Source organism: Juglans microcarpa x Juglans regia, chromosome 3S (assembly GCF_004785595.1).
Source record: "Juglans microcarpa x Juglans regia isolate MS1-56 chromosome 3S, Jm3101_v1.0, whole genome shotgun sequence".
In the NCBI taxonomy this organism is placed as follows: Eukaryota; Viridiplantae; Streptophyta; class Magnoliopsida; order Fagales; family Juglandaceae; genus Juglans; species Juglans microcarpa x Juglans regia.
Window position 1 is genome coordinate 1,506,654 of NC_054599.1, and position 15,611 is coordinate 1,522,264.

At 39.6% G+C, this 15,611-nt stretch overlaps 1 protein-coding gene and 1 long non-coding RNA gene across 2 annotated transcripts in view; one reads left to right on the plus strand and one right to left on the minus strand.

Annotated features, from left to right (window-relative positions):
* LOC121258097 (cyclic nucleotide-gated ion channel 1-like) overlaps positions 1-8,569 on the minus strand; it is a 51,287-nt gene extending 42,718 nt beyond the window's left edge. Inside the window, exon 1 of the mRNA XM_041159461.1 lies at positions 8,502-8,569. The gene's annotated coding sequence lies outside the window, so the exon portion shown is untranslated. The remainder of the gene's footprint in view (positions 1-8,501) is intronic.
* Positions 1-15,611, plus strand: part of LOC121258099 — a 97,948-nt gene that overhangs the window by 47,542 nt on the left and 34,795 nt on the right. The window lies entirely within an intron of this gene.

Below are 15,611 nucleotides of genomic sequence, written 5' to 3' on the forward strand. Positions count from 1 at the left end.
AATTAAATCTCACAATCAATTAATTTAAAAAGAAGAACAATTTAAATGTACAACAATAAATAAATATTAAGAAAATATAACAATTTAATTTTCACAATTTAAAGATCATAAAATAAACCATTTAAAATACCCGATAATTTTAAAATAAGAGAATAAATTTTTGAATTATTAAAATAATCCGTCAATAAAAATACACTAAAATACGGGGTGTTACATCCTTCCCCCTTAAAAAAAAAATTTCGTCCTTGAAATTAGCAAGGTCAAACATTAACGCTAAAACAGGAATAAGATTCAACCAAGAGTAGACTTAAGAAACATACCGCCATTCAATCAAATAAATACGGATACTACTCTCTCATGACAGCTTCTCTCTCCCAAGAAAAATCCTGAGCCAACGGATCGCCCCATGACACCTTCACCAAAGGTATTGTCTTAGACCTTAACCTTTGCTCTTTCCCATCCATAATCTGCGTCGGGGCAACTTCATAAGAAAGATTAGGCCGAAGTTCAATACGTTCAGGGTTGACAAAACGCGGCTCTGGCTGTCCAAAACTCTTCTTCAAAGACGACACATGGAACACATCATGGACATCCCCAAAATAATCCGGCAGGGCAACTCTATAAGCAACTAGCCCAACTTTCTCTATAATCTGGAAAGGACCAACATACCTCGGACTAAGCTTTCCCTTCTTGCCAAAGCGCTTAACCCCCTTCATCGGAGAGACTTTAAGGTAAACCCAATCACCTATCTCAAATGATAAGTCTCTTCTCCTTGTATCTGCATAACTCTTTTGGCGACTTTGGGCTTCCACCATTTTAGTCCTTATAAATTGAACTTGATCATTCATTTCTTGAATTATCTCAGGCCCAATCAATTTACTTTCGCCAACTTCATCCCAACACAACGGTGATCTACACTTCCTCCCATACAAACCTTCATAAGGGGCCATTTGAATAGAGGAATGAAAACTGTTATTATAAGCAAACTCAAATAGCGGCAGATGATTTTCCCAACTCCCTTGAAATTCCATGACACAAGACCGCAACATTACCTTAAGAGTCTGAATAGTACGCTCTGATTGACCGTCTGTCTGAGGATGATATACAGTACTAAACTTCAACTTAGTGCCTAAATCTGTCTGCAAACTCTTCCAAAAATGGGACGTGAACTGCGGGTCCCGATCCGACACGATACTCTTGGGTACTCCGTGCAAACACACCATCCCTTTGACATACAACCGAGTCATCTTACCCAAATAGTTGGTATTATTGATAGGCAAGAAATGGGCACTCTTGGTCAACCGATCAACTATCACCCAAACTGAGTTCTTTCCACTAGGAGTCCTCAGCAAAGCCACAACAAAATCCATAAAAATATGATCCCACTTCCACTTAGGAATAGGGAGAGGTTGAAGTCTACTAGCAGGTCCTTAAAGCTCAGCCTTAACTTCATAGCACGTGGCACATTTCTCAAAAAAAATATGGCGATATCCAACATACTTGTATTAGTCCTCCAGCGGCACATCACGACCAGTATTCCTAGATGACTATGCTACCCAAAATCTTATTTTCCACAAGAACCTTAATACAATATCCAGAAAATTCCAATGATCAATAGCTCCATACAATAATCCATGCTAACCTCAATCAGCTCCTATGCTACAACTTCTAAACCTCCATTGAATTCTACCTTTGGTAACCTAATGGTCACTTCCAAGGTTAACCATCAATAACAAATTGCACAACCAAAAGATTAATCTCCAACTACAAGCATCATCTAAAAATTCAAGTCACCACTACTTCCTCAAGATCAACATAAAATCCGAACTCCTAACTACAACCACAAATATCACGCTTCTGCTGCACACTCTGACAATTCGCCACATGCATAAAATTTATGTCCTCATAAAAACTAGCACTATCAAATACAAGGCGGCTCCATACCTACTAACCAGAAAACTCTTACCACCTTTTGGTAGAAAATACTCTTTTTCCCAACACCAGGAGTTATCACTCATATTCCTCAATTAACTCCTGCTGCCTTGATCAAAATCAATATTCTGCAAAATACATCTATGATAACAGACAGAAAACCAACCTCAGCATCCCAAATTGAAAATAAGCAACCTCAACCCAAAATATATCCGTCTCATCTACGATAAGGAACATACCTTAAAAAGATTCTATTCCAACCCGACCAACCAAAAGGAGCACCTATAAACTTCTATCCAATAATCTAAACCCAAAAGCTCATCACCGACATTTAGAATAACATCTACTCTAGCGGTGACTAAACTCATTACGAACCATCATTGACTTCACCAAAACATTATCAAAACCTATTTGATAACTCGCCCGCCTACTTCTACTCCTATAAGCTAGTATTAGTACGACTAGTTCCTTCAATAACACATCACTATTAAACCTCAAGGCCAGCCATATTGCTCAAATCATCAATCTACCAAAAGCCAATGCAAATCACCCAAGGATCCTAATGCTTGATTAACTCACATACTTGATCATATTATTCATCGCTAATGCCTAAGCTTCAACTTCCAAAATCTTATCATACACCAAACATGACGACCCATCAATCTCTCTTCTAGTTAAATAACAATGTCCTTAATTCAACCAACTGGATTCTCAATCTCCAAAGAAAGTATAACCTTAAAATTTAAATTCCTAAGTAACCTCAAGTCACAATTAATTCCTATAGATAATCACAATAATTATTGTCAACCATTATTCCATTGAGTAATCCGTTTCGACTACACACTCCGATTGACTCACCAAAAACTCAGAACCAAAATCTCTTGAATTTAATATTATTGTATTTATTCATCTTCAACACCTACCCAAGACACTTCTTCCAAGCCAAAAATGAGACAATGACCCATGTACTCTCCGAAATGCATACACACTCACCACTACTACGCATCGATCTCATGCACACTTAGCCAGAACCAATAATCCTCCAAACGTGTAAGTGATCTGTCACTACCATTTCCATCATCTGGGCCTATATCCTCAAAATCAACCAGAATCATTTCCTACGTCCGCACCATCTATTATTCCTTAAAATTGATATGGATTAAATCCTTAACCTGTCACTAACCTCGAGCTAAAAACAATCATTATCTGAACTAGATCAACATCTTCAATCCTCGGAAAATACACAAACTAGATCATTACCTTCCATCTCCAAAGAAGTTTTCTCCTAAAATTCTCATATCAGTAACTCAACTCTGATTAATCCCAATTTAATGGTTACCAACTAATCAATTGATATAATAGACCAAGCTAGCGTACCAAGTCTACAAAACTAAGAACTTAAATCCTATTATAATTCAACCCTTAAACTCTGCAATTTTAAAACCTTAAACCAGATAAAAAATCATTTCCCAAAATCTTGAAGATCCATGACCTTAAATCTAAAACATTCACCTTATAAAACTTGTAAATTCTAAAACCCCGAATGTTATCAAACTGCTTATCAAAGTCGGCAAAATCGAAAACTTCTAATCTAAGTAATCCTTCAAATGCTTGTTGAACCTATCACCTTAAATCCAATAAACTTATTTCCTAAAAACTATGAGGCCTCAAACCTTAGGTGACCTTCTCAAAAATCTAACTTTGGAATTCGTTGAACTTACAACCTCCTACTTCATAAACTCACTACATAATTTCTACGGAGGCTACGACCTCAATTAACCTAAGCGATTTAAAACTACTTCCCTCCTCAGTTGCGACTTGAGTTCCTACTCCAAAGAGTTCACCCAGATCATGCCGTTCCCTTCAAGCCTCGATATTAGAACAAACCAGTTGCCAAGAGTTCAGGCCTACTACACTAAGTGTTCAAGTCTAACAATGACATTCATAATCGTACCATCTTCCTGTTATAGCACAACTCTTAACCCGCTTTTCAACTCAGAACAAAACAAAATAAAATAAAATTCCATAAATAAATAATATACAACAAAATGAATAAAACCAACAATAAAATGAATAAGATAAAATGAATAAAACAAATGAAGTAGTGTACAATAAAATAATTAAAAAATAATAAATAAAATAAAATAACCTGCCATAAAATAAAACAAATAATATAAAATAAACAAACAAGTAGTATACAATAAAATAAATAAAACCAACAAAATATAAAAACATAAATAAATTAAAACCATTAAAATAACATATTTCAAACCAAATAATTTCAAATCACAACTTTAAAACTTTCTGGTACTCCACCTATGGGACATGTGGTTTTACCCAGAGCCGAACAGCTCTGATACCTCCTGTGGTGCCCCCGACCCCCATGTAAGGAGACACGGGAATCGAGACACCAGGATGGTGACAACAGGGTCACACATCCCAACGATAGTGCCAAGTGTGTGTACAAGCAACAGTGTACAATAAACAACGCAGCGGATAATTAAGTCAACTAAGTACCAGAATGGTTAATACAATTTAAACAATCAGTAAAAAGGTTTAAAAATAATACAGTCATCCAAAATAAATATTTTACAAGTCTCAAACCAAAACGAGTGATCCCAGATCACTCCTCGGGCGGAGTCGAATCCTCAGGCTCACCCTCAGCCTCATCTGCATCAAAATCTGCGTTACCACAAAATGGTACCGTAGGTAAGTATAGACCAAACAACTACGAGATAAAAATACATTAATGCGACCAACATGCACGCATATGATGAAATATGCATTAGATCCAAAAATACTATTTTCCCCAAAAATAGATATTTTCAACACACGCCAAAATCCCATTTTGGCCCAAAAATAATACTCCGTCATTTTCCCAGAAAATGACCCAAATCAATAAAACCTCATTTTCCAAGAAAATGAATCACATAAAATCCTTTTATTCAACACACGCTATTTTCCCAGAAAACAACCCATTATTCCATTAACCAATGCACCATGATCTCCCCTAGGGATCATCCGCATGTCCTGGCTTCGTAGCGATGCTCAGTTCCGCACCCAGCGCGTTCGTGGCCAAGCACCCACTACCCAACGAGCGATGCCCAGTTCCGCGCCCAGCGCGTTTGTGGCCAAGCATACTCTAGCCCCCGCCAGCAGAGGGCCACAGAGTCGGCACGAGACTATCTCGTCCGATCCCGTTGTCGCCCAGGGACAACCCAGGGGACGTCACTCAGTATATTCCGCTCCCGAGTGACTAGAGGAGCTCCACCGAGATAATACTCCATCTCGGCTTGGGGTCGTGATACACAAGCACCCAAAATCCTTTAACACATGAAAACTCAGTTTTCATGAAACACATGACCATGAATGCATGTACACGAAAACCCAGTTTCCTTTACAAACATGATCATGCATGCAATATGCCTTGTACATGAACAACACCATACCAACAACCAACATTTCACAATACCAACCAAACACACAACTCTATCCACAATCAATCCGACCCCCGAACTCCTCGGACTCAGTCCGGCATGTCCAATCAGATTACAATAATATGAGTTAGTGCAAAAATATATTTAAATCACGTTAGTTCTTTGGAAAAATACTTACAGTGCTATATAATAATTTCTGAAGGATCATGGAGCTGCAAAAGGTGGCGACACAGCAACCTAACAATGTAAAATACACTGTGGCCGTGGGTCTCAAAAACCCACTTTTGAACGGAGACAATCCAATATCCGAAATTGATAGGGTAGGGCTTAGGGATGTCGGTGAAGCTAGTGGTGGTGGTGGTTTGCCGTGGGTGGCGGCGCAAAGGGTGGTTTTAGGCCAAAGATGTCCAAATCGGAAATAGAGATAGATAGGCTTCACCGGTGACGGATCGGAGCTCGGGTTGGGTCCATTGGGTTGCTAGGAGGTCGAGGATGAAGTGGTGAAGAGATGGTGGCCGGAAGTGGTGCGACGGCGAAGCTGGAGCTCAAGGAACGCCACGGCTTCAAGCCGTGCGTGGAGGAGAATGCCGGCGAGATAGGGGCTGGGATTGACGGGGAGTGGTTGCCGGCCGGTGGGGGAGCGAACGGGAGGGGCGGTGTCGCGCACGACAGCACGACGACGGTGGGTTGGGTGAGGAAGACGCGGACGCACGGGAAAGGGAAGGGGAAGGGCTGTCGCGCCGGGGAGAGCTGGGGAAAAGAAAAAGAAGAGGAAAGAAAAGAAAAATGAAGGGAAAGAAATGAGGTCCAATCCTCACATCTTGGGTCACAGAAAATGATCCAACGAAAATGATTTTAAAACAGCAAATCCATTAAAATAAATTAAACGTAATGATACAATGAAAATAAAATAATTAAATCTCACAATCAATTAATTTAAAAAGAAGAACAATTTAAATGTACAACAATAAATAAATATTAAGAAAACATAACAATTTAATTTTCACAATTTAAAGATCATAAAATAAACCATTTAAAATATCCGATAATTTTAAGACAAGAGAATAAATTTTTGAATTATTAAAATAATCCTTCAATAAAAATACACTAAAATACGGGGTGTTACAAGAATAGTAAAATATGATAAAATAAAATAAATTAATAATTAAAAAAATTAAATATTTTGAAATTATTAATTACTCATTATTATACAATGAATAAATGTATAATCTAATGTGAAGATTTGATGTGAATAATCAAAACTAAATTCATCTTATATTATTTTATTATTATATAATGAAAAAATAACTATTCCAATGTGGAGATTTATATGAATGGAATAGTTAAAAGTCAAATTTATTTTACATTTATAAAAAATGTCCTTTAACTTTGGCTAATCCAATGAGAGTGCTCATTTATAACGTCTTTTTACCTTCAAATTATTATCTTTCTTTAATTTGTTGAAATTAATATTGTGGTAGCTGAATTACTACTTTGGCATGCACCTCGCACATTTAAACTATAATTTTTAATCAAATATGACTTTCATTCGATTTTAATCATTGACATAAGTTAAGAATAAAAAAAGGTATGATGCACATCTTAGTATTTTTGGTAGTACGATTTAGTTATGTCTCAAAGTGGTACTTTCAACATATTATGTTTGATTACATTGTAAAATGGGTGAGGAATTAAGTTTAAAGGAACATAATGCATGTATGATTATGCATCTCAATCATCTCAATATAAAATAAATAAATAAATAAGTGTAACACGTGTGAACCTCAAATTTTGCAGGCCCCACCAAAAACAGAACATGGTCTTCTGCGGAAAATCCATAGACTCCAGAATACCAGATTCATGGGCGTCTTGGAATATTCCAAAATTAAAGAGAGTGGTATTTGGGTTTTCTAAAGCGCAATAATAATTCAAGAAAAATACTATATACAACCGGGAGGGAAACCGCAGGGGAACCGGTGCCCCCATGGAAAATGAAACGGGGCCGTTTCGTATTTTTCTTTCCTTCGTTTTTAACCCCAGAACTCATCTTCCTCCATTTGCCTTAAATAAAACCAAGGGTAAAAACAGAAAGTGCGAAGCTGCAATTCCATTTTACCAGGAATTTCCTGGTGATTTTGTCCTGAAACCACAAGAAGCATGGATGGGTTTTCAAGACTTTTCCTTCCAAAATTCATTAGACTTGTTGTTATGACCTCGTAGTAAACTCTTGAATAATGAGTAAGTGTAATTTACAAGTTTCGAATGCAGATCACATCTTCTGGGATGCTTTAAAATAGTCTAGATTTGGTTGTACCAAAGGTGAGATATTGCCAGATATTGTTATTTCAACACAAAAACAATCACCATCAACTAAAGTTCGTACCTTTCCATTTCCTTCCACACCCAGATGACCTAATATTTTCTCTCGGTCAAAGTTTCTGTCATTGTAATTAAAAAATTTTGTTGGCTTGGAGAACATCAAGAGGACGACTTGCATAGTCCCATATCTGAGCAACTGCTGAGATGAGCTAAGTTGTAGTTTCCACAGACTAGGGTTCAGATGCTTGATTGACCAGATTATTTTTCTTGTCAGAGGGGGCAAGGGCATATTCTTCATGAACAAAATCAGGAAGCTCTAAGGACGCCCCCTCAAATGGGAGAAACCTGTATTTGATTCCGTGTAAACCTCGAGATCTTGGTCTAAAGGAGCAGACAAAAAGAGTTTTCTTTGTCTTGAAACGGAAGAAGCAGACGAGGGAAAGATTCCTAAACTTTATTAAGTTTTTTTTTTTTTAATATATCCATGTCAGCTGATTCCCTGGAATTCCCAGCCCTGGTTGTTTATAGCAAAACTGATAATTTAAATGTGTGATCTTGCTACAACCATGACCACAGTAAAAAGAAATCTTTTTACATCCGGTATCATGCTTATAGGCCACCACGTGCCAGCACGTGGTCTCTCGCTCAATGTAGAAGAAGTACCAAAAAGCACCCAGTATCTGATGATCAAAGATAGATATTTCATCCCCAACTAGTCTTTATAAATATTACTACAACTGATTAGTAGTCATGTAATTAATTATAAAGTAGTAGAGATCATAATAAATGATGAATTAACATTAGTAAACATACATGACTGGCAACGAGATACAGAAAGAGATTGAATCCAGCTTGCATCACTATAAAACCTTTGGGTGGGATAATCATATTCTTGTAGCTGCCTTCTGCGTTCATCACTTTAACATGACTGGTTGATGGGATAATTTTAGGTAGGATGATAGTCTGGTTGACTATTTTCCACAATCTGTAGATTCGGAAAAGTCTTGGCACATATTGCAAAAGAACAACTGCATTTAGGAATTTCCTTCCGTGCCGGAATCTCGAACCTCTGATCATTTCAGAAAATATAATTGGCACTAGAACCTATTGTTCATAAAATTTAATAATTGGAGGAGATCAATGGAATAATGTTTTTGTTACGATCCATTCTTAAGAATATAATACAAGATATATAATTTACATTAGGATCATGCTAACAAGAATATGATTTTACCAACTTGGATGTATATTGGAGGGGACATTCGGGCCCCTCGGGCTTTGAGTCCATCTCTAAGACTAAGCCCATCACTAAGACTTTGAAGGCTAGCCCGATGCTTAGCGTAAAGAGCCCCACAGATAGGGGGCTTGTAACCAAAACCATAAGATAAGATAACTGCAAAGAGTTAGAGATAAGGCCCACAGTTGGATACAATTATCTTGAGTAAGATAACTCCTATAAAATATGAGGTATCTTCTCCAGTTAATAAGGGATCATGAAGGATAAGCATAGAGGACTGATAATCAGAGTTAGTCATCATCACGTCACATCCTTCTATAAATAACTTTCTAGAGGTAACAAACAGATCCATCTTCATTTTATATACATTTATCCTTATATTGTTACTGACTTAAGCATCGAAGTTTGCCCAGGGCGATCACCATCGTCTCTTCATTACTGATGGTTATCCATACGGTTGGTGGTGTGAAACACGTCCTTTACAGTGGTGCCGTCTGTAGGATCTTCACAGACCTTAACATGATGTTTACATGCGAACCGTCACGCAATCACAAGTCGACAGGAATCTAGGAACGAACATGACAGAGGTAGAAGTAAGGTTGGCAGAAACGAAGGAAAGGCTTAAACAAGTAATGGTGGTTATTGAACAACTGCAAAAGGAGAAAGAGGAATTAAAGCGACAGAGGGATAATCCCCCAGCCCAGAACAGGCAACCTAAAGGAAATGCACAAAGCACGGAGGGGGTTAATAGTGAAGAGATAGAAAAGAAAAAATATGCATTATGAGCTACGTAGTTTGGTGGATCAATACGAGGATATTGCGAAGAGGATGGGCGGTTCTTCTTCCGTGGAGCAGCTCCTCACACGCATGGACCTCCCTTACAGTGAGGAAGTCATGACGGTTCCTCTATGTCTAATTTTAAAGTGCCGCAGATCGATTTATACGATGGATCTAAAGATCGTATTGATCACCTCGAGAATTTCAAAGCGCACATGATTCTCCACGGCTTCTTCGGGGAGGTGGCTTGTTGCGCCTTCCCATTGACGCTGAAAGGAATAGCACGAGGGTGGTTCGGGACCCTTCACCCCAAATCAATTAGCAGTTTTGAGGAGCTTGCTAAGCAGCTTCGAACGCAGTTTATGGTGAGCAGAAGGTGACGCAAGCCGACAGCTTATCTGCTAACCATAAAACAGAAGGAAGGGGAGATACTGAAGACTTACCTAACACATTTCAACAAAGAAAGGCTCACCACAGACGATCAAGATGAAAAGATTACCTTTGCTGTGCTTCGAGGAGGAATCTGGCCCCGAAGCCTGTTCATGGCTGAGCTGGCCAGAAGAACTCCTACATTAAGGGAGTTCATGGACCGAGTAGATGATTTCATTAATGCAGAGGACACCTTGCATGCTCTACTAGAACCAGGAAAGCAGGAGGCAAAATCGGAGAACAGAAACCAGAGGAATTCTAAAGACAAAGACAAAGAACCAAATGGACGAAGCCACCAAGATGACAAACGAGACTGATACACTAGCCACCAAGACCATGGGCGCCGATTGGTGCATAACAGCCACAATGTACAGGAAAATAATAAGACCTCAAGGAAGGAAGAATTGTCGTCAAGCAAAGGCCAACGCCACTGCACCTAGCACCAAAGCTATTCCCATTGGACCGAGGATTGCATCACCTTGAAGAAGCGGGTCGAAGAAATGTCTAGAAGTGGGGAACTAGAAAGAATGTTGGCTAATTATATCAAGCCATAGAGGGAGGAGAATCACGAGAGAGAGCACAAACGAGGCGGAAGCCCCAAACGCCAGAAATAGGAGGGGCAGAGAAGAAATAATTCTCCACGACCCAGGAGAGACCAAGAACATGCCCCTTAGGTGAAATCCGCACGATATCAGGTGGATTCACTGGGGGTGGTGCCACAACATCTGGCAGGAAAGCCATGCCCGCAAGGCAAGGTATCATGAGGTATACATGGCAGACAGGCCATATAAATACCCTAGGACAAAAGCAATGCCGACCATTTCATTCAGGAACAAGGATTGCGAGGGGGTTATGTACCCCCATGATGATGCATTGGTTGTTACGCTACTGATTGCGAACTACACGGCCAGACGAGTCTTGGTTGACAATGGGAGCTCTGCTGACGTCCTTTTCTGTGACACATTCACTAGAATGGGGATTAGTACCAGCAAGTTGTGACCATCACCCTTTTCACTGAAAGGGTACTCAGGAGAAGCCGTTCAACCTATCGGCACCATCATGCTTTTGGTAACAAAAGGGCAAGGTGCCCACATAGTCACTAGCATGATAGACTTCTTAGTAGTCAAGGCCCTGTTGTCCTGCAACACCATATTAGGACACTCGATCCTCTACAAATTAAAGGTGGTTACCACTTCATACCACTTTAAAATGAAATTCCAAACAGAAGCGGGGGTCAGCGAAGTCCGAGGTGAGCATATATTGGTTGTTATGTCCAGGAGTTGAAGATGGGAGCGTCGACGGTATGTTCAGTAGGCAACTCAGACGAACAGTTGCCGCCACATCCTCAGTTGGAAGAAGGACAAGACATAGAAACAATGAATGAAAGCAATCTGCTACAAGCTGAGGCCAACAAGCCCTTACATATAGTAAAGTTGAATCCAGAATGCCCAACCGCCACTGCAAGGGTTGGTTCCAAGTTCCAAGTAGAGTATCAGGAGGCCCTGGAACAGCTACTGATCCAACACAAAGACGTACTTGCTTGGAACCACGAAGACATGCTAGGGATCGATAATATGGTCATAAAGCATAGCCTCTGCGCTAACCCAGAAGCCAGGAAAGTACTACAGAATCGGAGGTCATTCAGCACGGAGAAATGCACGACGATAGTTGAGGATATCGATAGGCTCTTAGTGACAAGTTTCATACGAGAGGTCCACTACCTCGAATGGCTCTCCAACATAGTGCTTGTCAGAAAAGCAAATGGCAAATGGAGGATGTGCATGGACTTCACCGACCTCAACAAACCTTATCTCAAGGACAATTTCTCACTAGCTCAGATTGACGTCATTGTGGACGCCATAGCTGGGCATAAATTTTTGAGATTTATGGAAGCCTACTCTTGGCACAATCAAATCAGGATGAATAAGGTGGATGAGGAGAAGACGACATTCATAACTGACAGATGACTCTACTGCTATCGGGTAATGCCTTTCGGGATAAAGAATGCTAGGGCAACATATCAAAGGTAGGTTAATCGGATGTTCAAGCACCAGATTGGGAAGACTATGGAGTTGTACGCAGATGATCTGCTGGTGAAGTGTAAAGAAGCCGCTCAACATGTCAAGGTGATCAAGTTGGACAATTCATTTCCTAGCCAGCTTGTCGAAGTTAGTTATTTATTACATTATTGCACTACCAATATTCATATGAAGTGTTTCATCTTATTTAACTTGGAACTTCTACTTCTTTACACCAATTATCAATTAAACAGCTTGCATTAAGTAATCACGTTGAGCACAAAGATCTAGTAGCTAGTTCTAAACCTAAATAATTAACTCTTGAATATTTTAGCCAGTATAGTCTCCTTTTTGCATGCTTTCCATACGGTTTTCACCATTTCCATATATTAGTTATGTGTATATATAATATATATATATATATATATTCATTTATATATAATAGCTAATTATAGCATACACCCATTAATGATCTTCCACCTTGATCCATCACTTTGATCTTTCACCGATGATGACAAATTACATCATCCTTCTTTCTTCTTTTTACTTAAATTAATTGATTGGAATGAATTCTGAATTACGACATTACGCATTCAGAATTACAAGCCGCTAGCAAGTAGATAGGTAGAATGCATGCATGCAAACAGAAAGAAGAATTGGGAGAAAAACAATGAAATTCAGCCAAATTTCTAAATCAATCTTCCCTAACTGCTCTCTTAGCTAGTAGCGACGGATCTTGATAAGGTTCATCACGAATCAATGTCAATATTACTTTCTGCAAGAAAAGTTCTACACTTGTATGTTTTCTGATCTAGGGAATTGTTCACAAGGCATTATTTCTATTTCTGATAGTTATAGATGATCAATATATCATACAGAACTGAGACGGATGGATCTAAGTATTTGTATATATCAAAAACAGAAAACTTAATGGGTTTTCAAAAGAAAGAGTTAACGTACAATAATTCATGATCAGCAAAACAATTCCCACAAAACTCTAAGAAATGCACATTCAAACAAAGCAATATTCTTCATAGAAATCTTCTAATTACATATTAGAAGCTACTTGTAAAGGGCCATAAACGCTACAACACAAAAGGCTCTGTTTTTGCAAGAATATCACCCACGAATCGATGCATTATGGTAATATCCACAGCTTAGACCACCACGTACGCATAAGGCAGATATACAAAAATTAAACCTCAAGGAAGAACATGGGAATCAGATTGACAGTGACAAAAAATTATTGTACAAACAAACAAAAAACCTTTGAAGCACTGCAAAATTTGGGAAGGTTTCTCTTATAGAAAAATTAGACCCCAAAAATATACCTAAAAGGGAATTTATTCCCTGAAAATCAGCCTCGGTCGTTCGCAAAATAGATGAACTTACTTCCCAGCCGAATATGGAGGCACTATTTCCCAATCTAATTCAAGGGGCAGGAAACGACTCTAGATATTGGAGCAATACCTTCGGGGAAGTCAGAAATCAACGTGTAAACTGGGGTAGGAGGAACTTTAAGTTGCAGGTGAGCTGTCCATGGAGGAACATCAAAGTATAGGGGGAGCTAGAGAAGGGCGCTGGGAAAATGGGACTCTGAAGGTGAACGAAGGAGTTTCAACAGTGAGGCCTTCAAGTGGCGTTCCATATGTCGCAAACAGGAGTGACCGTCGGCATAAGCAGGAGGTGGAAGCGCCGAGAATGTATTTGGCGAGTGGGTTTTCGTATTTCTTGGGTTTCTTCGAAATGGAGAAGAACAAGCTGTGGGGTGAAAATGTTTGGGGGGAAATTGAACTATTTTCGTGTTTTGCCGCCCCATAATCAATCCCGGCGTAAATTTTTTCGTCGCAACAAGTTAAACCATTTTGCGGCGCACACATTCTGTGAGATCTCTAGTCCACTTGATTTTTATCCTTATTATTCTAAGTGTTATTTTATTATACTAATTAAATATGTTATTTAGTATTTTATTTTAATTTAGAGAATTTATTTTTATTTGCTCTTTATTTTTGGACTTATGTTATTTAGGCTTTGCTTGTTTTTTTTTGGGCTTTGTGTGTATTTTTCTCTGCGGGCCGTGGGTGTGTGTGTATGTGTGACCCGAAAACCGGCCCAGCCCAGCAAGGGGGGCCCAGGCCTGTGCAGAACACGGCCCAGCCGTGCGGCCCGTGAGTGCTCAGCCACTCATTACTGAAACGGCGTCGTTTTGGGATGGAGCCCTAGCTCCATCTTATTCCCTTCTTGCGCCGCACCTTCTCCTTCCCGATTATTCTCCTTCCTTCTACGATTTCTTCTCCATGCAACTGCTGCCGATCTCCACGCAGCTACTACCGGAGTAAATCCCAGCCGTGAGCCACCTCCACCTACTCGTGTCGTTCGGCATGCGCCCCGATGGTTGCCATCAAACCCGTGGCATCACACGGTTGCTACCATTTCCGCAAGCTCCTCGGTGGCGTCGGGCATGGCTTCCGTGTGTGCCGCCGTGCCACGCGTCCGCAAGAGGATCTCTTTTCCTCCACGGCATGCTGCTGTTTTTTTTCCTTCCTCCACTGTGCGACACGCACGCCGTGCGAACCGCCATTTTTGGCCTATAAATAGGCCATGGCTTCTCTTGGTTTAGGGATCTCCATGGGTGTGTGTTTGGTGTTGTTTGTGTTAAATTAATTGGGATTTTCGGTGTGATCCGAGAACAATTTCTCTTGTAATTTCTGGGTTTTGAATCCGTGAGGTGTGTGAGGTTGCCGAACTCTTGTGCTACCAAATCTTGTATTTTGGTTGGGAGTTGTTGTTAAGTTTTTCATCTGTGTTGTTCAAACCGTGAGTTGAGAGAAACGGTTTCAGCCGTGAGACGCCATCGCCACTGTTGGCTGCATTTCCTTTCGCGTGATCTTCCAGATTTTTTATCAATTTCATCTGTGTATGTAATTTTCTCTTTGTTTGTAAATTCTCAAAGTTATAAATAAATTGTTATATTTATTGGTTTTATAAACTGTTGGTTATTGTACATTATTGATTTGATGAAATGAATTGTATTTATTGGAGTGTTGAGCTTTAATGGTATTGTGAAATAAATGGGCCTTGGGCCGTCAAAATTGTTGGGTTATTAAATGTAATTGGGCTTGGGGCCAGATTAGCGGATGAGACTATGCGTGTATTTATGAAATTATGTTTCGGCATTTATTGAGAATTTGTAAAATGAATTATTTAAATGTGTATTTTAATAAACTGTTGAAAAAGCATAAATTATCATTTTGTTAAAATTATGCGGTAACGTCACGAAGTCTGTTGCATATTGATACTGTTGCGTGAGTGCGTGTGTTTCACGACCCCAAGCCGAGATGGGGCATTATCACGGTGGAGCTTCTCTGGTCACTCGGAAGCGTAACAGACTGACGTGACATCCTCTGAGTTGTCGCAGGGCGACGACGGGAACGGACGAGACGGTAACGCTCTCGTACCGAT